The sequence below is a fragment of the Phyllobates terribilis genome, unplaced genomic scaffold (assembly GCF_046119375.1).
Source record: "Phyllobates terribilis strain yellow unplaced genomic scaffold, ASM4611937v1 Scaffold_12__6_contigs__length_324123572, whole genome shotgun sequence".
Lineage (NCBI taxonomy): Eukaryota > Metazoa > Chordata > Amphibia > Anura > Dendrobatidae > Phyllobates > Phyllobates terribilis.
In genome coordinates, this window is record NW_027362772.1 from 289,500,449 (window position 1) to 289,527,478 (window position 27,030).

Here is a 27,030-nt window from a genome sequence, read left to right on the forward strand (position 1 = left end):
GGTAAGTTCGGCATTCTAGACAGGGCATCCGCGTTGGCATTTGAGCGTCCTGCCCGGTATTTGATGGTGAATTCAAAGTTGGACAGGCGAGCCATCCATCTCTGTTCCAGAGCACCGAGCCTTGCAGTGTCCAGGTGTGTCAACGGGTTGTTATCCGTGTACACGATGAATTTGGAGGAGGCAAGGTAATGCTTGAAACGTTCGGTCACTGCCCACACTACTGCCAGGAACTCCAGCTTAAATGAGCTATAATTCTCAGGGTTCCTCTCCGTGGGCCGTAGCTTTCGGCTAGCGTAAGCGATTACCCGTTCTTTTCCTTGCTGGATCTGGGACAGCACGGCTCCTAGCCCGATGTTACTTGCGTCCGTGTGGAGGATAAAGGGCTGGCTGTAGTCTGGATATGCCAGGATTTCATCCCCCGTGAGGGCCATCTTCAGCTGGCAGAAGGACTCCTCTTCCAGCTTTTCCCACCTGAAGGGCGGCTTCTGGTTTTTGGCTTTTCGAGATTGACCTATCAGGAGGTCCTGCATAGGGGCTGCCATTTTGGTGAAACCGGGAATGAATCTTCGGTAGTAGCCTACCAACCCGAGGAACTGCCGCACTTCCTTTATGCTGGAGGGTCTTGGCCAGTCCTTAATTACGGTGATCTTATCAGGGTCGGGAGCCACTCCGTCAGCACTCACCACGTGTCCCAGGTATTGCACCTTTGGTTTCAGGAGATGACACTTGGAGGGTTTCACCTTTAGGCCGTAGTTTGCCAGAGCTTCGAACACTTCTGCCAGGTGTTTCAGGTGGTCCTCGTAGGTCTTGGAATAGACGATGACATCGTCCAGGTATAACAGGACAGTCTCGAAGTTCCGGTGTCCCAGACAGCATTCCATCAACCGTTGGAAGGTTCCTGGTGCGTTGCAGAGCCCGAGCGGCATGCAGTTAAATTCGCTGAGACCCATCGGGGTGGTGAATGCGGTCTTCTCCCGGTCTGCCTCTGCTACAGGAACCTGCCAGTACCCGCTAGTGAGATCCAAAGTAGAGAAGAAGTTAGCAGATTTTAATGCAGCTAAGGACTCTTCTATCCTTGGTAACGGGTACGCATCTTTGTGTGTGATACGGTTGACCTTCCTGTAGTCTACACACATTCTCATAGTGTTGTCCTTCTTTTTCACTAAGACTAGTGGAGCTGCCCAGGGGCTACAGCTGTCTCTGATTACCCCAGCCTCCTTCATGTCTCTAAGCATCCCCTTGGCGTGTTGGTAGTGTGCAGGGGGTACGGGTCGGTATCTCTCCTTTATGGGAGGATGGTCTCCCGTGGGGATGTGGTGTTCTACCCCCTTTACTCGCCCGAAGTCTAACGGGTGTTTACTAAACACTCTCTCTTACTCTTGAACCACCCGATAGACTCCTTGTTTCTGGTGTGAGGGAGTGGAGTCAGTACCCAGATGTAGTTGCTGACACCAGTCCTCCATTGGTTTCTTAGAGCCGTTACCTTCCTCTGGTTGAGATGGAGGCAAGGGTTCCACGGCCTGTACAGAATTCTGGTTTATGGTGAACAATTTAGCTAGCGTGGCATACCGGGGCAGGTGTACTTCTCTCTCACCGATATTTATGATGCGAACGGGCACCCTCCCATGGCGTACATCGACCACCCCCCGTGCTGTCAAAATGGTGGGCCTACTGTCTGAGTAGACGGGTTCTACCATTGCTTGGTAGTCTCTAACTCTTAGACCAATAGCTGCCCGGCACCAAATCATCATCTCACTTTTTGGGGGCATGGCAATAGGGAACGGGTCACACATTCTCACGCTACCTATCTCACCACCAGATAGTTCCACCTGTTGCCGCTTCATCAGTGCCCGGATCTCTTTTTGGAGCACACGCTGCTGGCCGGAACTGGCGTTCTTGGCAACCTGCTGTAAAATGAGAATCACATCTGCAAGACAATTTTCAATTACATTGGTTCCCAGGGTGATTCTAGGGTGACTCTCATGACGGTCGATGTCCACTATAATCAGTCCTTGTGCCGCTAGTTCGACTTTACCGATTTTAATGGTCACCTCCTTGAATCCCACCTGCGGCACGGGCTGACCATTGCTGGCGATGATACTCAGGTCGTCGTCTGGGTAGCGGGTTATGTCCGAATCATTCCAGTACTGCTTGAAGAGCACGTACGGGATGGTGGTGACCTGTGACCCAGTGTTTAGTAGGGCACTCAAAGGAATGCCATGCAGTACCACAGGCAAGATTGGACGTCCCCCTACGTATTTATCACGCCAGTTTGATGGGCCTGATGGTCTTATGCCTGGGGGTTGGCCCTCTACCCCAGGTTGTGCCCGTTTAAATGACAGTACCTTGCCACATGTCCGGGTTGATTGCAGCGGCGGCAAATAGGTCGTCCGTCCTCGTTGTATCGATCGCTGGGTCTTCCTCTGGCCGGTGGGGTCCTCCTTGGTCGGCGCCACGGGATGTCCTCCGGTCCGGATGCCAGCTCGATCTTCCCTGCAGTAGAAACCTGTAAAGACTGCACAGTTCGGGTTAGCGCGGCAACGCTTTTAGTTAGCTCTTGGACCTGATGGTGCAGGTCTGTAGCCGGGTCACTGTTTAAAGCCTGCGCATCAGCTCCCACAGGCCCTGCAGACAAGGGCGCCGTCTCCTGGTGGTAAGTGATAGCAGGGCGCCTGTGGGTCACAGCGCCACCTGGTGCCGGTTCTCGGAGCACCCGGATGGCTCTGTCCTTGAACTGTGCAAAGTCCAGGTCAGGGTCCTGTAAGGCCATTGCCCGCAACTGGGTTCGGTGGGCATTGCACAGTAGACCCTCAATAAATTGTTCAGTCAACAGCTTATCCTCATTTCCCACACTGTCAGGGTCTGCCTGCTTAATGGCTCTCAGGGCCTCTTGTAGGTTTAGAGCATAGTCTCTTATACTCTCATGTGCCCGCTGTTTACACCCGTAAAATCTGAGCTTTATTTCGGCTGAGGTGCGGGTGTCGAATGTGTCTTTCAGCCGGGTTAGTATGTCTCTGACAGTCCTCTTCCTCCCAGGTGGCCAGGACTTTACCTCCCTTTGGGCTGCCCCGATTAATTGGGCCACCAGGATGCTCACTTTTTGCGCCTCCGTGAGGGGATACACCTGGAAGAGGCTATCCAGCCTTTCTCTGAAGTCATTTAGGGTATGTGACTCCCCTGAGTACTGGGGTAGCCAGGCTGCCCCCGGGATATAGGGCATGGTGAAAGGCATGACCGCAGCAGCGGTGGCGCTGGCGGCGGTTGTGGCGGTGAAGCTCTCCTCCGTATCCGACATCCTCCTCCCCCCTAGTGGACCGTGGCCTACCTTGCGATGATCCTCTTCCGTAGGCCGCGGCTCCGCAGTGGATCGTCAGGGTTGAGGACCTTCCGTCGCGCTCCTGTGACGTCGGCGTCTGCTGGGCTCCTTCCAGGACCTTACGCAACGTCCGGACGTGAGGCGGGGCTTCAGTTCTCATGGGCTTTCGGAGTCCACGCCCCTCTTCTTCCCGTGCGGCGTCCCGAAGATGGCGTCCGAAGGCGGGAAGCAGCTGCGGATGGCGGGAAGAAGGCAGAAGACGGCGGGAAACGGTCCAAGATGGCGTCTGATGGCGGGAATCGGCTCCGGATGGCGGGAAACGACTCCGGACGGCGGGAAACTTCACCACAGGTAAGTATAAAAGTCTCTTTTTCAGGCACGCAGTACCCGGTGGTTGCGGGCACGTAATCCTGCCGACTACGCCAAAGTTGACGCACCCCCTGGGCCAGTGCTGTAGTGCGGCGCGCGTGCGCGCGGGGAATACCCGGAGCCGGATCCGATGGGGGTAGTAGTCTTCGTGTGGCGGTGACCCGGTCCGTGCCCAGGGTGGCCAAACTAAGTGGCAGTTACTGGTATGATGGTATTAGTGTCCAACTACGCCACCCGTTGAATGCGGCTATGAAGCCGCCGCTGCAGGGCAGTCCGCTGAGGCCGGTGGTACGGATGTGCAGCGTGGATGGTATAACCCCCAACGGGAGGGGTATGGCCTCAGGGCAGAGGATGAGGTTAATGTTGGGAGTGATGGTGTGGATGTCCCAGCACTAATGGTGCGACAAGGAAGCACGGAGACGCGAGGGTACAGTTCAGGGTCTTTACTGATGGTACAAGGCAAATTCCCCCGGGAGTACTGGCTAGTAGTTGGGGCCTGGTTAGTCTGCGAGTAAGCCGGAGTTCCCCTGGCCAGGTGGAGTTGTAGGCCTTCCCGTTAGTCTGTACCCTTCCTGGCTACCCTGCTTTCGGCGGTTACAAGTAGCCCACGTCCCTGGGTATACCGTGTGGTGCTCACCCGTATGGCTGGTGACCTGGGGCCTCCTGTTAGCCTCCGCTCTGGGATGGCGGTGCTGGTCCCTTCGTTGTGACTGAGCCTCCGGGCTTTTATGGCCAGAGGACCTGGAATCCCCTGCCGGATGGATTCTGCTGCTGGGTATATCTTAGTCCCCACAGCCTCGGACTCCTGTGTCCGGTTTTAGTACCTTCTCCCAGGGCGAGCTCTGCACAGCTCCAGCCCCTGGCGCTTCTCCTTGGCTCCTACAGAGCTCCTGATGTCTATCTGTCCCTGTTTCTGCGTGTCCAGACCAGACTCCGTCTCTGTCTGGAACTCCTCTCTCTAACCCTGCCTCAGCCCCAGTTTATATAGGGGAAGTTCTTCCCCTCCCAGGACTGGGCAGGAGGTGTGGCATGCTTAGGATTCCTGCCCAGGAGACCTCCCACCTGCTCACAGACGTAATACTGCTATTACTGTGGAAACCAGACCCCTGGGGTGCCACAATGTGACTAGTTGCTCCAAAGTCTATACACCATGCATGCTTTGATGTATTTGCACTGACAGTAAATGCAGTTTCAGTATTCACAGAATCATTTTCTCCAGATACAGCACTTTTAACCCTTTGATGACTGCTTTGCTTTTTCAGCTGATTCATTCTAGCTTTCCAGACCCTGCAGTCAGCTTTCAAATGTCCTGATTTCTTGCAAACAAAACATTCACGTGTTTCTTTTATGTGCTTCCTGTTATCAGTTAGGTTTTGTGTCTGTAAAGCAGATTGTGTTGCATGTCCTACTGTTTACACCTTCTGCCTTTCGCTTATATTCATCTATGAGCTTCCCCCTGACATACTCCATTGTAAGCTCATCATCTGGACACGCATCTAGTGCGGTTACAAGCGTATCATAGCTCTCTGGAAGGCCACTAAGCAGTAATGCGGCCACATGAAAGTCCTTTAGATCTTCCCCAATGCCTCTCAGGCGTTCTACAACTTCCAGAACACTTCTTATGTAATCCTGCATATCCTGGCCTTTCTGTAGCTTAGACTGGTACAGCTTTCTCATGAGATAGAGCTTATTGCTTAAATTTATCCTCTCATGTACCTTTTGCAACTGCTCCCACATTTCCTTTGCAGTATTACATTTACACACATGCACAATCTGGTCATCATCTATACTGAGTGATATGGTACTTTGTGCTTTCTGATCCATCTCTATCCACTCCTGTGGCACTGGGTCAGGTTTAGGCTCCTGTGTGTATTTCCACATACCTTCTCTTATCAGCAGCATTTTCACTTTGAATTTCCAGGATTGATAATTCTGGTTAGTGAGACTTGGCACTGTAAATTTCATGGAGCTGCTGCTGGTGGCCATCTTTGCTTCTTCTCAGTTTGCTGTCTTTCTTTCTTTTCTTTCCTCTGTGTTCTGGGGATCTGTGACTCTGGGAGTCTGGTACATCTGGGCCCATAACCTGTTAGCAGAGGATTAATCCGCGTGACATCCAGAGTTTAGAACACAGAATGTAGGTTTATTTATATCCAGCCTAGGCACAGCATGGAGTCTGGTGTTACTGCAGCATGTGGAAATCAAATCAGATATATAACAACAACACAGGAAGAGAAGGAAGGGCCATCCTGTCTGTGGGAGTTTTTTTTTTTTTTAACTAAACTTTGTTAACAACCTCACAATATGCACAACATATGAAACAGCACAGTAGTTGTTGCAATACACATACAGATTAATATGTATTATTCCAACAAGAGGCCACTTCTTAGCATTGCATACTACACTTAGGCTTTGTATAGGAGGGTTGCACTAGTTATCAAGATGTCCTGTCATCTCGAGGGTTTTCCTGCAGCTGCATAGTCACTATCCTGTTTCCAGAATCCACCTGACCACCAATAAACGCTTTGTGTTCTATAACACAATTTAAGTGCACAATTGGGATACTGCCACTTTAAAACTGTCACTTGACAGTAACTTTATACTTGCCTGTCTCACTATTGCCGATGTCCTGCTGTATTACTTTATTTTTGCAGAGAACTGAGCAGTGCAGCGAGATTACTGGTTGCAGCACACACACGACGGTTAAAAAACTTGATGGTTACAACACTTAGGTGGCACTGTAACTTGGACGCTCTGGAATTTCCTGGATCAAAACATTTTCAAGGTCACTTTTACCCACAGCAATCCCAAAGTCAATATTAATCACACGGACATTGAGTTTCATAGAACTGATTAACTCAACAAGGGCGATGTCATCTCTTCATTTGGGTTTGATGAACAATGGACGTCTCTCTTTGGCCTACACCACAAACATGGATCAACTGATCAGGTAACGCTCAAGACAACCCCAATTTCCTGCACCTAATCGACAGCTGCCTGGACTTCTGTTATGTAACTTACTTGCAACAGCTGTGTATAATCTCTACTGTACCTCACTACAGGGGCGCAGACACTGAGTATTTAAAGAGGTTGTCTACTACTTTTACATTGATGACCTATCCATAGGATAGGTCATCAATGTCTGATCAGCTGGGGTCCGACACCCTGCACCCCTGCTGATCAGCTGTTAACGATGTCTGCAGCCACCGGAAGTGCTCACTTGCGGAGCTGGCCGTCTCCTGATAGTGGCCGCTGCAGGGTACTACACATCTGTCTCCTATTGATTTGAATAAGAGGCGGATGTGCAGTACCAAGCCTCGGCCACTACCAGAAGACTGAGCAGCTCGGCAAGGGAGTACTTCCGACCGGCGGCCGCCAACACCAATAACAGCTGATTGGTCAGGGTCCAATACCCGGCACCCCACTGATCAGACATTGATGACCTATCCTAAGGATAGGTCATCAATGTAAAAGTAGTGGACAACCTCTTTCAGGCTAATCGCTGCTCTTTAGGTCACGCTATCCCTGTGGCTTCTCCAATGAAACACCCACTGACCCTTCAAAAATTTGATTACAGGGTGCTGATGGGTTGGCACGGCAGCAATAGATCTGCTGAAGCCTCACATCAATGGCATCTTGATACGGAGAAGTACAAATATAAAAGTTTTGCAGTATATAGAACAAGCCCACATGCAAACTAAAAAATTAAAAGTAATGTAAAAAAGGTTTTAAAAAATAAATGATAATTCTAAACGCGTAACTTTTCCACAATAATTTTACTTTTTTTTTTTTTTTTGTAAAAACTAAACAAAACAATGGTTGAATTATTTTTTCTTTTTTTACCATTTCATCACACTTTTCAAATTTTTCAGTACATTACATGGCAAAATGACTAGGGTCATTCAAAACTACAACTTGTATTGCAAAAAAACAAGCCCTTGGAACAGTTTTGTCAACGTTAAAAAAAAAAAAAAAAAAAAGTTATGGCTCTTGGAAGAACGGGAGGAAAGAACACACAAAAATGGAAAATCTCCTGGTCCTTAAGGGGTTAGTTTGCTACATTTGATAAATCTGAAAGGGTGTTGTTGAAGAGAGTGCAATAAAAATTAGACAAATTGATGCCATTTTTGGTAAGGGCTTGTTCACAGGCAAAACTTTTTTTCCCCCCAAGAGTAAAAAATGCAGTGTTTTACCATACTAGGAAAGTGCATTAGATTTCTGAATTCTCATGCACATACTGATTATTTTTTCCTTCCGGATTTGAACCATCAAAGCGTTGCAGCGTGTCAATTCTTTCAGCGTTTTTTGAAACATTTTTCACCTGCTCAAATTAATGGGGAAAAACGTGCATAAAAAAATGACAAAAAAAAAGTAGTGCTTTTTTTCCAGCCAACACTCTTGATTTTGGTGCAGAAAAAACTGTTGCAAATATTCAACGTGTGTGTGCACATACCCTAACTGTGGCCTTGTACCTCCCAGCTATATTTATGTTGGTGGAAGTCAACTTTGGATATAGAGGCCCAAATTTACTATTGAGCCATTATTTTATTGCACAACTCAATATTGACCTTTTTGTAGCCACTATTATTGATTCAGCATTAACCTCTCAATTGAATCTTTGCCAGCGGTGAGAGAGGCTGTCAATGGTTTTATTTATTTTAATCACTTATATAGCGCCATTAATTCCACAGCTCTTTACAGACATCACTTCCCCCATTGGGGCTCACAATCTACATTCCCTATTAGTATGTCTTTGGAGTGTGGGAGGAACCAAGAGGAAACCCACTCAAACACAGGGAGAACATACAAACTCCTTGCAGATGTTGTCCTTGATGGGATTTGACCCCAGGACCCTAGTGCTGCAAGGCCACTGTGCTAACCACTGAGCCATCGTGCTGGTTTTACAAATAAGCTCTTATCAGCAGTTTATGTACTATTAATAGTTTTTACAATGCAATAGATAAACTGGTTACACCTACAAGAGTCGTTCTTTAGAAACGAAACTAGAGAATTCTTCAGGAGGTGCTGTCCTCCATCATCCTCTGTCGTCCTCCAGTCCTGCAGCAAAACAGCTCTGGTAAGTACATGAGATTCTGGGCTCTATAAGGTAATTCCTCTGTTTTTTGTTCATTTCTGTTAAAATTTCCAGCAATACAAAAATGGATAAACCGTCTAAAAGAGAATTAGCTTAAAAACGCACAACTTAGTTTCTCTTTTGAATACTTTTTTTTTTAAATAGATCTTTCTTGGCGTTCTGTGGATGCGCAGTGCTAAAACAGGATCTGTTAAATATTCCTTATGATCCATTTTCCATAGAATTTAATGTTCAAAAATTAAGCTAATCCGGTTTTTATCCGTTTTTCTTCTTTTTTTAGACCAGTTCACGTTTTTTGATGTAGCTAAAAAAACAGCAGCTGGAAAATAGGCAAACGAGGTGCAACTTATGACACTTCACGTTCCTGTTCAAATGAATAGTTCTGCACCGGAACGTTTTATTTATGATAACCAATTCTGATCCAGTGGAAATAAAAACTGGACATGTGAACAGAGACTGATATGACCACATGAAAAAGACATTGTGAAAACGGCAATGTTAATAGGAAGGAATCGAGTTCCTTGTTTGCAGCTATGCTACGTCCCATATTCTTCTTTTGTTTATGCTCCATCCCAGCGAGCGGAGGTGAATTACTAGTTGGGGTATGTTCACACTGCGTCTTTATCAGGGGACAATAATGTCCAAGCAGAAGACGCTTTAAGAAACTCTCACTCCCTGTCTTATACGCTCTCATACTCTCACTCATACCCTCTCATACTCTCTCTCTCATACTCTCACTTTCTCTGTCTCATACTCACTCTCATACACTCTCAAACTCTCACTCTCCCACATGCGCTCTCTCTCATATTCTCACTTTGTCTGTCTCATACTCACTTTCTCTCATACTCTCACTTATACTCTCACTCTCTCATGCTCTCTTTCTCATACACTCACTCTCTCATACTCTCACACTCATGCTCTTTCTTTCTCAAACACTCACTCGCTCTCATACACTCTCTCTCATATGCCCATTTTCTCTCTCATACTGTCTCTCATAATCTCACTCTCTCATACTCTGCCTCATACTTTCTCTGTCTAATGCTCTCTCTCATACCCTCACGCTATCATACTCTCACTCTCTCACTCACTCTCATACTCTCACTCATGCCCTTTCATACTCTCCCATACTCTCACTTTCTCTCTCATACTCGCTCTCTCATGCTCTTTCTCATACTCTCAAGTGCTCTAGCTCATACACTCACTCTCTCTCATACTATTTCATACTCTCACTACCCCTCATACACTCTCTCATACTCTCATTCTCTCTCATAATCTCTCTAATACTCTCTCTCAAATTCTAACTCTCTCATACCCTTTCCCTCTCACACACACTCACTCTCTCATACTCTCTCCCTCTCTCACACACTCACTCTCTCATTCTCTCTCTCATGCTCTTTTTCTCAAACTCTCAAATACTCTAGCTCATACTCTCACTTTCATACTCTTTCATACTCTTACTCTCTCTTACACTATATCTCATACGCTCACTCTCTCTCATACTCTTTCATACTCTCACCACCCCTCATACACTCTCTCATACTCTCATTCTCTCTCATAATCTCTAATAATCTCTCTCATACTCTCTTCCTCTCACACACTCTCTCTCTCATACTGTCACTCTCTCTCATACTCTCATTCTTTCTCATAATCTCTCTCATACTCTCTCTTTTACTATCTCTCTTAGGTGATAAATGCAGAATTGGTGACTTGTTTCTAATATACCTTTTCTCTGATTGTTCATCACCTGGTTTTGGCTCCCACTCCTGAGAAAAAATACTGACCGAATACTGACCAAATACGGATAGTGGGGCTGTGGCCTTATACTCTCTCATACTCTCACTCTCTCATACTCTCTTTAACTATCTGTTTTATACTCTCTCTCCACTCCCCTTGTATTTTTCTAGCAATTACAAGCTTTCCATTATTGAGATTCACGCTAATTTCCTTCTATTATCTATCTGGTCAAGAAACAAAATCTATTTGCGCTGAGTATGTAATGCTTGTAGCTATGTGTAAAATGTGAGTAACTGAATTGTTTCTTTAAAATCACTGCGACACATACATACATCAGTATAGATGTTACACAACCACGCATACAAGAGATGAGCAAAATGATTTAAGGCAACTCTAATTTGTGTCAAATTTTACATAATTTGCTGGAACCTGGCCAATTTGAACAATTTGTAATTTTATATGTGCAAATTGTCTAAAATGGCTGCTATCATGTTATACAGTGGTGCAGATGATTGCGTCAGCCACAGAATGATCACATGACTTCAACAAGTTAGGCTTCTGTGTACTGCCCTGCAGCTATCACATCCCATAGTATATTGCAGTCAATCAGAAAGGACTCTGATAGCCTGTATTAAAGTCAAGGCAGGGGAAGCAGCTACCATTTTGGGATGAACCTGGATCATATGTGGGTGTCTCAAATTATCCATAGAGATAATTAAACAAAGCCATAACACACTGAATAAACATTACGTATAGTGTGTGACAGTGCAGCAGTGATGAACAGTTGCCTTCCATTTACCCGTAGATAAATATGTTGAGGTCACTTTGACATTACTAAGGCTGTGTTTCCATTAGAACTTGAAAGGGGATGGATAGAGTCCTAGGAGACCTAAGAGTATTATATTCATCATGTAAGGACAATTGGAGTACTTGAAATAGATTTTTTTGGGCGAATCCTGCAAATTTGAATTTCAAAAGATTTGATCACCTATAGTATATACACATCACACACAGAGACCCCCACTCTGTGCACCCGCCTCATGTCTACGTCGCTGAACAGAGGAAAGTGTCTTCCTTTGTTAACCCCACAATGCCATTCAGTATTTATATAATACCAGTATAATTATGCCTAAAGGCCATGCTTACCAGTAATATTTCTGGTGGTCTTGGAAATGAAAAAGTTGTACCTGCTCCAATTTCAAGTTTAATTTGTTGACCTCCTTAAAACATGGTTTGCCATCCCCTAAAATGTGCACTTAAATATAGTAGCTTACGCTACAAGTTTAATCCATATTTTTCTTCATAGAGAACATGGCCAGCGCATATGAGGAAGATTTTTGGGAAGCAGAGAGCCTGCCGAACTTTCGTGAAATCAAACTTCGTAGCAATGATATCCCGAAAAATGGAAAGATTTATAAGATGTACCACGGAACCACATTGGAAGCGGCCCTGAACATTATTCCGAATGGTTTTAAGAGATCACGTGATGGCATGTTGGGGCCGGGGGTCTATGTCAGCAGAGATATAGAGAAAGCCGCACGGTATCCATTAGAAGATCGGTGGAATCAGGTCATCCTCAAGCTGAGAGTGAATGTGGGAAGAGTAAAGATGATCGAACACCAAGACCATCCACTGCAGAAAACGTGGCACAGTAAGGGGTATAACACTGCCTGGGTACCTGAGTACTGTGGCATGGTGAGCAGTGGATTAGAAGAAGATTGTATATGGGACCCAAAAAGGATCAAAGTTGTCGGAATTGCTAGATCTCCACCATTTTCTGTGCACGTTTTTCTGCAGAGGTTTCTTTCAATGTATACAGATGATGATGATGATGAGTGATCCCACTGCCAAAATATTCACAGCACCGATCTGCCACGTGCCAGTGACTGTGTATAATGCCGCTATACTGTCACTTATTCAATAAAAAAAAAAATCAGCATCAATAACATTTATTGTATCATTTTCCTTAAGGCTATGTTCACACGATGAGCTTTTGGCGAGTTTTGATGTTGCAGACTTTCTGTACCGCTTCTGCAACAATTAAGTAAAGTAGGTTTGAAAATACGCAGCCTGATTCCAGCGATTTGTCACTTACTAAGCTGCTTGCTGTCATTTTGATAAAATCACTGTTTTCTCTGCTGTCGATTACGTAGCAGTGCTCTGAATGCTGAGCTCTGTATAATCCCGCCCCCAACACTGATTGACAGACGGTAGAGATGAGCATATGATGCAAATTGCATTCATAGAGAATATGAACAATTTGCTATTTGAACAGTGCAAATTGCCCCCAAAAATGTTTGTTGCCATTTAAGATATTGTTAAAGATTGCAGCAACAAGAGAGGGCTCAAATGGCCTGACCATACAGGCTTCCCCATAATGCCTTCCAGCTATCATATCACATGGTATAGCACAACCAATCTGGAGGGACTATCAGAGCCACTGTAAAAGCTGAGTCAGGGAAAGCAGCAGCCATTTTGGGATTTTACAGCCTGGAGAGAGGACCTCAGAGCGCACAGCTCAGCATTAGGCTACATTCACAAATCTGTTTTTTTTTTTATTTAAACAAAGACAAAAGAAAAATTGCAGAAAATGTAAATGCAACCTACCATAGTCTGCATGTTCCAAAATGTTTTTTTTTTTTTTTTTTATTGCACACTTTTACCAGTCCAACTTCACACCCGTACACACCACGTCAGTACAGAGCCGTGTTTCGGGTGCTGGCTTTTGGAACGTTTACCTACTTTACATTTCTCATTATATCTTATTTGAAAAAGAGGGTTATTAAAAAGATAAATATATTTTTTTTAATTACACATTAAAATTTTTGCATACCCTAGTCCAATTTGACAACCGTACGGCTACAATACTGCGGGCTGTTGTCACATTGTGCTTTTCCGGTATGTATCCATATGTTTTTGCAATGTCCTTTTAGTCAGTAGGGGGGGAAATAATGTTCTAAAAAAAAAAAAATTATAATAAATAATTTTACAAAATAAATACATATGATGCCGTCCATGTTTTTCACAGACCCATAGACTTGCAGTTGCTTTTTGCATTTGTGCTGCCGGGAAAAATTGGACACATTTCCGTAATTTTTTCTTGGGCACACAATCTGCAAAAATAACACAGGCATGTGAATAGCAGCATGAACTATAATGTGTAAGTGTTCTATCCGTGAAAAACATGGATGTCTGAATGAGTCCTGATGGTGCAATCCTGGATATTTAAAGACATCCCTACCTCCACCCAACGATGTTACAGTTAGGGCTTGTGGACATTATAGATTATTTGGGTCTGTGGTTTCATGGATCACACTCGTACCCATGTTATTCTATGGGGGCTGTGCACATGTTCGATTTTTTTTTTCCTCGCATGGAGTGGTCAGAGGAAAAAATCAGAGACATTTCCAATTTTGATCTAAGTGTTAGTTCAAAATCTGCAGTGCAAATTTATGGGTCCGTGGAAAACACCGGATAGCGCTCTGATGACATCCAAGTATGGCTCAATTTTCACAGACTGACTTATTGGAGAAGATGGAGAAAACTTTTTTTTTCTCTCCACCTCTGAGAAAAACTGATCAAACTCTGATCAGAATCATCAGACTGTTTTTCTTGGATGGAGAGAAAACAGTCATCTTACCCTACCCTTTCCAAAATTCTTTCAGATGTTGGACAACTTTTTTAACCCCTTCAGGCTCCATGATATATAATATGGAGCCTGTTTGGGTGCGTGGAATAAGTTCATGACCTGAATCTATTCCATAAAGGAAGGTGTCTGCTGTGTTATACAGCTCTGATTGCTGTTTTATACCCATTGAATTATGCTGTCAATCACTGACAATAGTATTTAATTCACGCCATCCCGGTGGTCCAACCGTTTGTCCCACATCGTCCCTTCCGCAATGTGACCACAAGGTGCCAATGGTTTGCCATGGAATCTGAGGATCACTACCATTTTGGTATGAAGACCTTAATTAGTCCTATATGCTTGCAATACTGGAGAATAAACTTGGAGCATTGGAGTATACAGAACATTACCAGTTCAAATCCGACCGGAGTTGGGAAAAAGTAAAAGACAATGTAAAAATATTTTTAATAAATATTAAAATACCTTACCGGCCAGTTTACTCTTGTGAATTATTGTTAGGACTGGCCGCCCATTGAATATTTGTCAGCAGTGAGATAGACTGAGTCGATGAACTCTTATCGACACACTATGTACACAATAGGAAATCCTCATTCTGGTTACGCCTCCAGGAGTTAATCTTTCAGAAACGAAAGTAAGAAAATCTTCATGAGGTTTAGTAGTTTAGTTCTCTGTTTTCCACCTCTTCCTCTCCGACAGCAGAAGATCTCGTGTAAGTATATGAAAGTCCACAGGGCATTTCCTCTGTTCTGGTTATTTGACGTCATGAAGAAGACAATAGGAAGTATCTGAATTCCTTGTTTATCAGCGGTTCTGCAATCTACGATATATATATTTTTTATTGCCCCCCTGTCCCTGTGCAGAGAGGTAAATTACCAGTTATTATGTGTATGTATAATAATTGCTTGAAGTTTTTAGCTATCACTGTCTTCCTAATAACATATTTCAGGTTGCTGTTGAAGAAAAACAAAGACGTGAACAAGACTTGGAAACTGTCATTCTACTGGAGACACTAGGTAGAGTCCTTGTAGTATAATGTTCTTAGTTTTACGACATGTCTCAAGAAATGTAAAACATAAACTGTTTTTCCACTTTAGGAAGTTATTGCAGATCGCTGTTATTCCAGTAGTTGGGATCAGACGCATGAAGTGAAGAAATCTTATACAAAACACACATTTTTTCTCTAGTTGATCAGGAGTAGTTACTAGGCTCACTCTCTTGGCAAACAAACACAAAAAATCTTTGTCACTTGGCAGCACTTAGCCAGGCAGGAAGAACCAAGTTTATCTTTCTTTATGTCCCAGTAGTGGCATTAGTCTTAAGCAGTCCCATACACAATACACTAAAGTCGGAGGAACCAGCCTATATCAACAGGTTCAGCCTAGAGTTTAATGTCTAAGGTGATCCCTGGACAATTGATTGTTGGGGGTCCAAGTATCCGGCATGTTTGATTTTGGACTGCCATTCTTTTCTCTTGGAGATAAGCCGCCACCAGACAAATCTGGTGACGGCTCTCTCATAGAGAATCTACAAGTGCTTGGCTAAGTGAGTACTGCTGTGTATGGAAGAGACGGTGGAGGTGGTTGCCAGCCAAACAAGCCATCTAAGATGTATGGTTGGCTTAAGGCCTGGGGCAATTTTTGGAGGGGATGGTTGTACCACCTACATCTTTACAGCTCACCTTACAGTAACACTTTGCTATCCAACATAATTGCTGCCTTCTTTTCACACCCTTGCCGGCCTGGTATAGATCCCGTGTTCCTCTGCCTACAGCAAGGCTCTCAGTGATTTGTCAGTCACTACAAGTGTCTCCATCCATCTATCAGGCCACTTATCAACAGTTCCTGGTCTTGCATGGCAATTGCACACTATCAGACTGTCTCTTGATACCTTGTCACCTCGGGGCTTCTTTCTGGGCACAAGTGCAGACTACTTGGGCAAAGGCCCAACAAATACCCTCTTTGCAGCTGAAGGCTTTCTTTCATGCTCTGCCTTGGCCACCCGAAATGCTTCTGTGATTTCACTGTCCAGGGCCACTTAGCCCAGCTCAGGTGACAAGACACAACCTGAGAATTCAGGTAGGTGCTATCTATAACTGCTGCTACTGTTCACCAACCATTCTGAGCTTCCAGACTTCTTACCCCAGTGAGTCACCAGTTCTCTTTTTGCAGCCACAGTAATCCCCCAAGGCATATGCAGCTCTACTAATCTGCCACAGTGTACCTACAGGCATACCCAACACTGCTTCAGGGTGCATTCAGACATATCCAGCTCTGCTACACTGCCACAATTTACCTCCTGTCATACTCAGGTCTTCCAAACAGCCTCGGTGTGACACCTGACCTATACAGCTCTGCTTCGTTGCTGGGCTCTGCTACTTTGTGTCTTCGGACATACTGACATACTCAGCTGTGCTACATTCCAACAGCATACCTCCTGACATTCTCAACTGAAAGAATTCTCTGGATTTTTCTATTTCGCTACTGAAAGTCATTTGAACTACTCAACTGACCTACTCAATTCTATTACAGAGGACTCTGCTTCTTCACTTAATTGATTCACCTGTTCTATTTTGCTCTGCTACTTCTGCTCTACCAGTGGTCATCCCGTCTTTACAGCCTCCGAATTTCCAACCAGACCATCTTGTTGCACCCACATCTTCAGTCCCTGCTGCATACCACCCGTTCTTCTTGACCGAGGGCTTTGCGAATCTACTTCCCAGGTGAGACATAACAGACACATATAGTTACACACATACTCTTCACACACAGAGACCCACATCCTATGTAGTCTACTGGTCTATACCTCATTGTGCCATTGGAAATTTGCTCAAATATCTTTCCTTGTTTCACTCCTGATGCTACTAAGTGTTTAAACAAGTATTATTCCTGGTAGTCTAGCACCGGAAAAAGGTTGCACTTGATCACTTGATGACCTTCTACAAATGGGTCTGCCAATGCCTTCAAATGTGTAGTTTTAGGTAAATATAGTAGCTTTCAAATATGAGCCTAATAAAGATCTGTTTATTTTTTAAGGAAATATGGCTTATGCATATGAAGAAGATTTTTGGGAAGCCGAGACCCTACCTAACTTTCGTGAATTTAGACTTAACAGCAATGACATCCCAAGAAACGGAATGATTTATAAGATGTACCACGGCACCACATTGGAGGCAGCCTTGCAGATTATTCAGAATGGTTTTAAGAGGTCACGTAATGGCATGTTAGGGCCAGGAGTCTATGTCAGCAGAGATATAGAGAAAGCTGCATGGTATCCTTTGGAAGATCGATGGAATCAAGTTATCTTGAGGCTGAGGGTGAATGTGGGTAGAGTAAAGATGATAGAGTACCAAGGCCATGCACTGCAGAAACGTTGGCATGAGAAAGGGTATGATACCGCCTGGGTGCCTGAGTACTGTGGCATGGTTAGCAGCGGATTAGAAGAAGATTGTATTTGGAACCCAAGAAGGATCAAAGTTGTAGGAATTGCTAGATCCCCACCATTTTCTGTACACAAATTTCTGCAGAGGTTTCTTTCAATGTATACAGATGATGATGAGTAAACCCTCAGTGCTCAAATATTCACTTATCTTCTATGTCTGCCAGTCACTATGCATATAATACCCAATTACACTCATCAAAAATTTCAATAAAACTCATTAGTAATCTTTGTGTCTTCATAAATCATGGCTGCATCATCGTCATCATCATAAATGGTATTGTTACCCTTACAGAGGGCCTATCACTTCCTGGGAAACTTTAAAAACTCAAAGATCAAAATATAAAATTTTTCTCAAATATACTTGATTTGGAAAAGTAAAATACTTCCTCTCTAATTTGGTAAGTAAAGGGGCTGTCCAAGACTAAACAATTGATAACCTACCTTTGGAATGGGTCATCAATATAAGATTGGTGGAGTTCCGACAACCAGCACCACTGCCAATCAGATGACATCTGCTCCAGCAATTAAATGATATAAGCAATGTATGGCATGGACCACAGCAGCCCCATACAGTGTTTAGTGGGTACTGCTAGTTGCTGCACCATATCTTCTGAAGTTGGGCTCTCTGCTGTTTCACTATTTTGACAGCTTTGTAAGACTTCCTGCATCTGAGCTGCTTCTGTCGGTGGAGATTGTGGGCAGCTAGTAAACACGTGGGTAAAAATCTGTGCTGCAGTTTTACTTCAGTAACTTCATTCTGGATGGGTTTTTATCTTGTAATGTATCAAGGAGTCCATTATATTATGAAGCTTTAAGAAGAGGTGAAAGCTAGAGAAAGCACTCCTAGAGGTGAGTTATGTCTTCATTGCAGATGCAGAGAGCTATGTTTGTATGTAGCGAGAGATTGATATTATCCCTTTACAGCTATGCTCTCCGCTGGTTAATTAACCCTTTACTTACAAGCAGCTATATCCTCAAGTTAATAAACCATTTAGAAGCAGCTATACCCTCCTCTAGTTGAAGGCTTTGGCCACTTTCTCTTATTAGTGCAGCTTTCTGCACAAATTGACTAGCACTTCTGTCTGTAAAATTGCTGCAGATGGACGGGAATATGACCAAACCAGTCAATCAGCCTCCTCCAATTATAAAACTCCTCTCACATGGGAAAGCTGCTTTTCTATTGAAGGCTAATGGACTGGTCTTGTCACATGCTCCTCTATCAGCAACAATTTTAATTTTTTTACTTGTCGACCCCCTTAAGGATAACATTTTAGTTATAAATGTCTCCCATTAGTCCAGCTTCAGTTTTTTATATTTTATTATGTTTCATCATTCTTTATTTAAAAGAGAAAGAATATAGTAATATGTTTTCTGCTGAATATATACAGCAAAAAAATGTTTGCCAGGGTAAAATTAGTCATACTAATAATTAAAATATAATAAACTTTATTAAGTACGATTGATAAAAACAACAAAAGTGTAGAGATAAATTCAGCAGTACAGACAAGGATTAAAATTAGTGGATGAGCACCTGTGGGTAGCCCATTAATACAAGGTACAATGTATAAATCACAAATAAATATACATGCTTTTCTGGGTATAGAAACCTTCACATGTGTATATGTTACTACACTGATCAAAAAAATAAAGGGAACACTGAAATAACACATCCTAGATCTGAATGAATCTCATTGAATACTTTGTTCTGTGCAAAGTTGAATGTGCTGACAACAAAATTACACAAAAATCATCAATGGAAATCAAATTTATTAACCAATGGAGGCCTGGATTTGGAGTCACCCCCAAAATTAAAGTGGAAAAACACACTACAGGCTGATCCAACTTTGATATAATGTCCCTAAAACAAGTCAAAATGAGGCTCAGTATTGTGTGTGGCCTCCGTGTGCCTGTATGACCTCCCTACAACGCCTGGGCATGCTCCTGATGAGGTTGCAGATGGTCTCCTGTGGGATCTCCTCCCAGACCTGGACTAAAGCATCCGCCAACTCCTGGCCAGTCTGTGGTGCAATGTGACGTTGGTGGATGGAGCGAGACATGATGTCCTGGATGTGCTCAATCAGATTCAGGTCTGGGGAACGGGCGGGCCAGTCCATAGCTTCAATGCCTTCATCTTGCAGGAACTGCTGACACACTCCAGCCACATGAGGTCTGGCATTGTCCTGCATTAGGAGGAACCCAGGGCCAACCGCACCAGCATATGGTCTCACAATGGGTCTGAGGATCTCATCTCGGTACATAATGGCAGTCAGGCAACCTTTGGCAAGCACATGGAGGGCAGTGCGGCCCTCCAAAGAAATGCCACCCCACACCATTACTGACCCACTGCCAAACCGGTCATGCTGAAGGATGTTGCAGGCAGCAGATCGCTCTCCACGGCGTCTCCAGACCCTGTTACGTCTGGCACATGTGCTCAGTGTGAACCTGCTTTCATCTGTGAAGAGCACAGGGCGCCAGTGGCGACTTTGCCAATCCTAGTGTTCTGTGGCAAATGCCAAGCGTCCTGCACGGTGTTGGGCTGTGAGCACAACCCCCATCTGTGGATGTCGGGCCCTCATACCACCCTCATGGAGTCGGTTTCTAACCATTTGTGCAGACACATGCACATTTGTGGCCTGCTGGAGGTAATTTTGCAGGGCTCTGGCAGTGCTCTTCCTGTTCCTCCTTGCACAAAGGCGGAGGTAGCGGTCCTGCTGCTGGGTTGTTGCCCTCCTATGGCCCCCTCCACGTCTCTTGGTGTATTTGCCTGTCTCCTGGTAGCGCCTCCAGCCTCTGGACACTACTCTAACAGACACAGCAAACCTTCTTGCCACAACTCGCATTGATGTGCCATCCTGGATGAGCTGCACTACCTGAGCAACTTCTGTGGGTTGTAGAGTCCGTCTCATGCTACCACGAGTGTGAAAGCACAACCAACATTCAAAAGTGACCAAAACATCAGCCAGAAAGCATTGGTACTGAGATGTGGTCTGTGGTCCCCACCTGCAGAACCACTCCTTTATTGAGGGTGTCTTGATAATTGCCAATAATTTCCATCTATTGTCTATTTCATTTGCACAACAGCATATGACATTTATTGTCAATCAGTGTTGCTTCCTAAGTGGACAGTTTGATTTCACAGAAGTTTGATTTACTTGGAGTTATATTCTGTTGTTTAAGTGTTCCCTTTATTTTTTTGAGCAGTGCATATTTTTGAACATTGATTCATACCTATTTTTACTCCATATTTATCTGATTTCAATATCAAGAAATGTGTTTCACAAATGCTTCGTCAGGGGTCACAAGCACTTGTGAAATGCGCGTTGGGGGTTTGGTGGGTGAGCTTAGCACAACTGACGATCTACATTTGTTTCCCTTTACCTCTCCGTGGGCTACACTTGCTTTTCTTGGTATTGAAACCTTCACATAGGCATATGTTTATTTTTTTTTAATATTTATTCATACTTACGTTTACTCCATATTTATCTGTAATTTATACATTATATCTTGGGGTACCCACAGGTGTTCACCCTCTACTTTTAATCCTTGTCTGTACTGACGGATTTATCTGTACTATTTTACTTAATAAAGATTAAATGTAAATTCCCTGGTTTTTCCTATTTCTACAGTGCCTTTTTGGGACACCTACACTTCTTCAATGGCTTACCTGAATTTATACAGCCTCTAATGTTCTCACTTTTTCTACATTTGTAGATTTTTGACTTGTTGGCTGTAGTTCTCCTGGTAGGCACATGTGTAATGGTAGCTGACATCTTCATAAAATAAAATGTCTGGTACCAGCTACTGGAAGAAGAATCAACTATGCAGAACAATCAAAAAAGAACACAATACTATTATTATTAGAGATGAGCGGTGTTCGACTCGAACTGTTCGCCAATCTCAAATTCGAGCTGTTTTCGGCGGTGTTCGAGCCGTTCGGCGAACACGAACGATTTGAAAAAAATTCGGCTGTTCGAGGTTATGTTCGATAACTGTTCATGCACCAAAATCATAACTGGATTTTTTCTCAGTAATGCTGAAAATTAATGTTAATACGCAGTTTGAGTGTACAGCAGGGCGGGGGGAGGGGCATGGGATGGATCTCTGCAGGAATAATGAAGATCTCCATTTTTTTTCTCTTTCTCGCATTTACAGTGGGGAGGTACAATTTGTCAGCCTATCAGCAGCGCACACACGGAGCGAAGTGCTTTTTTTCACACAAGCAAGGGCATGTGTGATTGGCAGTGTATGTCACATGTTCTTGCCCTATAAGACCCAGCCATTTTCCCCGTCGCCACCATTTTCTCACTGCTGCAGCTGCGTGTTAGACGGCACCGCTGTTGCTGTGTGCGCTATACCTTGTTAATTTTAAGCCAATTTTCGCACAAATCTACAGATAGCTTGGGAGTAGGGAAGAGTTGTGATTGCAGTCCTTTTAAGGACTAGGTTACATCATTTCCTACGACTTTTATCAGGCAGGTCTGTGCTCTTAAATAGATAGGTTGGGAGTAAAGACTAATTGTAATGGCAGTCCTTTTCAGGACTAAGTTACATCAGTTCCTATCAGTTTTTGCCAGGCAGGTCTGTGCCAGTGCTGTGCAAGTTTTTTTTCACAGCATTTGGCTAAATCTAGCAAAGCAAATCCTTTTTGGCCTATTGCAGAATGTGTTAGCCAGTCGAGTAGCCTATCTGTGTTGCAAGCTACACCACCTGTGTATAGAATACCAATTTTTTTACTGCACCTAGTGAAGTAAAACCTTTTGGGCATAGCATCATTCTATTAGTCCATCTATACTGACCTCCATCAGGTTGCAAATTCAATATAATTTTTTTCTGCATCTAGCTCTGAAAAAATATTTCGGCTTCTAGCAGTGTGTGGGACTTGGTCAATTAGTCCATCTATACTGACCTCCATCAGGTTGCAAATTCAATATAATTTTTTTTCTGCATCTAGCTCTGAAAAAATATTTCGGCTTCTAGCAGTGTGTGGGACTTGTTCTATTAGTCCATCTATACTAACCTCCACCAGGTTGCAAATTAAAAATAATTTTTATCTGCATCTAGCTCTGAAAAAATATTTGGGCTTCTAGCAGTGTGTGGGACTTGGTCTATTAGTCCATCTATACTGACCTCCATCAGGTTGCAAATTCAATATAATATTTTTCTGCATCTAGCTCTGAAAAAATATTTTGGTTTCTAGCAGTGTGTGGGACTTGGTCTATTAGTCCATCTATACTGACCTCCATCAGGTTGCAAATTCAATATAATTTTTTTCTGCATCTAGCTCTGAAAAAATATTTCGGCTTCTAGCAGTGTGTGGGACTTGTTCTATTAGTCCATCTATACTGACCTCCATCAGGTTGCAAATTCAATATAATTTTTTTCTGCATCTAGCTCTGAAAAAATATTTCGGCTTCTAGCAGTGTTTGGGGCTTGCTCTATTAGTCCATCTATACTGACCTCCATCAGTTTGCAAATTCAATATAATTTTTTTCTGCATCTAGCTCTGAAAAAATATTTCGGCTTCTAGCAGTGTGTAGGACTTGGTCTATTAGTCCATCTATACTAACCTCCACCAGGTTGCAAAGTAAAAATAATTTTTATCTGCATCTAGCTTTGAAAAAATATTTGGGCTTCTAGCAGTGTGTGGGACTTGTTCTATTAGTCCATCTATACTGACCTCCATCAGGTTGCAAATTCAATATAATTTTTTTCTGCATCTAGCTCTGAAAAAATATTTCGGCTTCTAGCAGTGTTTGGGACTTGCTCTATGAGTCCATCTATATTGACCTCCATCAGTTTGCAAATTCAATATAATTTTTTTCTGCATCTAGCTCTGAAAAAATATTTCGGCTTCTAGCAGTGTGTGGGACTTGGTCTATTAGTCCATCTATACTAACCTCCACCAGGTTGCAAATTAAAAATAATTTTTATCTGCATCTAGCTTTGAAAAAATATTTGGGCTTCTAGCAGTGTGTGGGACTTGTTCTATTAGTCCATCTATACTGACCTCCATCAGGTTGCAAATTCAATATAATATTTTTCTGCATCTAGCTCTGAAAAAATATTTTGGTTTCTAGCAGTGTGTGGGACTTGGTCTATTAGTCCATCTATACTGACCTCCATCAGGTTGCAAATTCAATATAATTTTTTTCTGCATCTAGCTCTGAAAAAATATTTCAGCTTCTAGCAGTGTGTGGGACTTGGTCTATTAGTCCATCTATACTAACCTCCACCAGGTTGCAAATTAAAAATAATTTTTTTCTGCATCTAGCTCTGAAAAAATATTTGGGCTTCTAGCAGTGTGTGGGACTTGGTCTATTAGTCCATCTATACTGACTTCCATCAGGTTGCAAATTCAATATAATTTTTTTCTGCATCTAGCTCTGAAAAAATATTTCGGCTTCTAGCAGTGTGTGGGACTTGGTCTAGTAGTCCATCTATACTAACCTCCACCAGGTTGCAAATTAAAAATAATTTTTATCTGCATCTAGCTCTGAAAAAATATTTGGGCTTCTAGCAGTGTGTGGGACTTGGTCTATTAGTCCATCTATACTGACCTCCATCAGGTTGCAAATTCAATATAATTTTTTTCTGCATCTAGCTCTGAAAAAATATTTCGGTTTCTAGCAGTGTGTGGGACTTGGTCTATTAGTCCATCTATACTGACCTCCATCAGGTTGCAAATTCAATATAATTTTTTTCTGCATCTAGCTCTGAAAAAATATTTCAGCTTCTAGCAGTGTGTGGGACTTGGTCTATTAGTCCATCTATACTAACCTCCACCAGGTTGCAAATTAAAAATAATTTTTTTCTGCATCTAGCTCTGAAAAAATATTTGGGCTTCTAGCAGTGTGTGGGACTTGGTCTATTAGTCCATCTATACTGACCTCCATCAGGTTGCAAATTCAATATAATTTTTTTCTGCATCTAGCTCTGAAAAAATATTTTGGCTTCTAGCAGTGTGTGGGACTTGGTCTATTAGTCCATCTATACTAACCTCCACCAGGTTGCAAATTAAAAATAATTTTTATCTGCATCTAGCTCTGAAAAAATATTTGGGCTTCTAGCAGTGTGTGGGACTTGGTCTATTAGTTCATCTATACTGACCTCCATCAGGTTGCAAATTCAATATCATTTTTTTCTGCATCTAGCTCTGAAAAAATATTTCGGCTTCTAGCAGTGTGTGGGACTTGTTCTATTAGTCCATCTATACTGACCTCCATCAGGTTGCAAATTCAATATCATTTTTTTCTGCATCTAGCTCTGAAAAAATATTTCGGCTTCTAGCAGTGTGTGGGACTTGGTGTTAGAACCTTGCTCTTAGGTTTTTTCCTTTGCTGGTCACATGACCTCGTTGGCCTATTTAATCCTGCTCCGCCCTTCTGGCTTTGCTGGACTTCATTGTATAACTACTTTCTAGCTAGCCTGTGCTCTGTATCTAACTCTGTTAGTTTGCTTGGTCTACGGACCTCAGTGTTCTATATATTTTGTTTGTTTGTCTGTCTGCTACTATTTCTGTTAGGAGGTGTCCCATTTTCCTCCCAGTCCTTAGTACTTGTAGGGATTCCTTCCCCACATCTATAGGTCTCCGTACAGACTAGCTTAGGACTTTAGCAGGTCTGATCGCAGGATCAGGTTCCCTGTTACATCGTAGGGATTCAGCTGAGTTCTATCGTAGGGACAGATTTCCTCTCTTTCCTTAGCTCTGGTAGCAGAACATAACAGTAAGTCCAGCCTGCAAATTCTCTAAGGAAAGATTTTTCTGTTCCATCATGGTGTCGGTTCAGGATTTGGCTCATCGCCTGCAGGGACTTTCTCTGGAGGTGGCCGAGCTCTGTCAGCACGTGAGTAACTGTCCTGGAGCACAGTTCTTGGAGCCTAAGGTATGTTTGCCGGATTTATTTTTTGGTGAACACCGAGAATTTTTTTCATTTAAAAATGCTTGCTTATTGTATTTTCGTTTGAGACCCAAGTCCTCTGGGGATGAATCCCAGCGCATAGGGTTCATAATGTCACTTTTGCGCAAAGAGCCTCAGGAGTGGGCCTTTTCTTTGCAACCTAGTGATACATGTTTCAGATCAGTGGATAGTTTTTTTTCTGCTTTGGGACTATTATATGATGATTCTGACCGTGTCGCATCAGCTGAGACTGAGTTAAGACGTTTGAGACAGGGATCAGGTAATGTGGAAAAATATTGTACTCATTTCCGTCGTTGGTCTACTCAAACAGGGTGGAACGATTCTGCTCTGAAAAGTCTATTTCTTGCTGGGCTCAATGAAAGGGTTAAAGACCTGCTAATTGCTTATCCTACACCTGAAGATTTGCAACAGGCTATGCAATTAGCTATACGGGTGGATACTAGACTGCGTGCAAGGGTTAATGAGAGCAAATCCTCTGCTATGTCAGTTTCTGGTTATGAGAATGTGTGTACTAACAGTGGTGAATCGATGGAGATTGGATCGGTGGCACCTCGCTCTCAAGAAAAAGACCGTCGATTTTCTGAAGGCTTGTGTTTCTATTGCGGAAAATCTGGTCATTTGATTAAAGGCTGTGAGCTTCGTATGAAGAAAGAAAAAAAATTGGTCAGTCATGCCCGTATTGCCTGTTTAAATTCCAAGGGTGTATTTTTAGCTGCTTCCACGATTGCTCAGGAAAAATTAATGGAATTTCGGGTGTTTGTTGATTGTGGATCTACTCTGAATGTAATTGATGGGGGATTCTTGGAAAGACTCAATTTAAAACCCGAACCTTTATCATCCCCCATTGCTGTGGTTTCTGTGGATGGTTCCCCTTTGAAGAATATTACTCTCAAGGTCTGTGAATTTCCTCTCACTATTAATGGTGTTCACCATGAGAAATTGGATTTGGTAGTTTTGAATAACTTGCCTTCTCCAGTAATATTGGGATTGCCCTGGTTAAAATTTCACAATCCTGTACTGGATTGGTCTACCAATGAAATTAAATCCTGGAGCCATAAATGTTATGACAAGTGTTGTAACGGGCGTATTGCAGCTTTGGATAGGGGAGAATTGCCTGTTCCTATTCAGGATTTTTGGAGAGTTTTTTCTGAGAAGGAATCGCAGGTTTTGCCTCCCCATAGAGACTATGATTGTTCTATTGAATTTGTCCCTGGAGCGACTCTTCCTAAAAGTCGTTTATTTAACCTTACTATTCCTGGGAGGAAGGCTTTGGATGAATACATACAGACAAGTTTGGCCGCCGGTCACATTAGGCCCTCTAAGTCTCCTGTGGCGGTTGGATTTTTTTTTGTAAAAAAAAAGGACGGCGGTTTACGTCCTTGTCTGGATTTTCGTGAGATTAACAAAATTACTGTACGCAATCCTTACCCACTGCCATTGATTCCTGATCTGTTTAACCAGTTAATGGGGGCCAAGTGGTTCTCTAAAATTGACCTTAAGGGGGCATACAATC

General features: G+C 43.3%; 1 long non-coding RNA gene across 1 annotated transcript; it reads left to right on the forward strand.

The window, feature by feature from the left end:
* Window positions 1-14,715: 14,715 nt before the first annotated feature.
* LOC141172691 (uncharacterized) lies at window positions 14,716-17,824 on the forward strand. The gene is made up of 4 exons (XR_012252515.1): window positions 14,716-14,869; window positions 15,107-15,173; window positions 16,756-16,879; window positions 17,193-17,824. It is a non-coding gene; the product is annotated as an uncharacterized lncRNA (long non-coding RNA).
* Window positions 17,825-27,030: the final 9,206 nt, after the last annotated feature.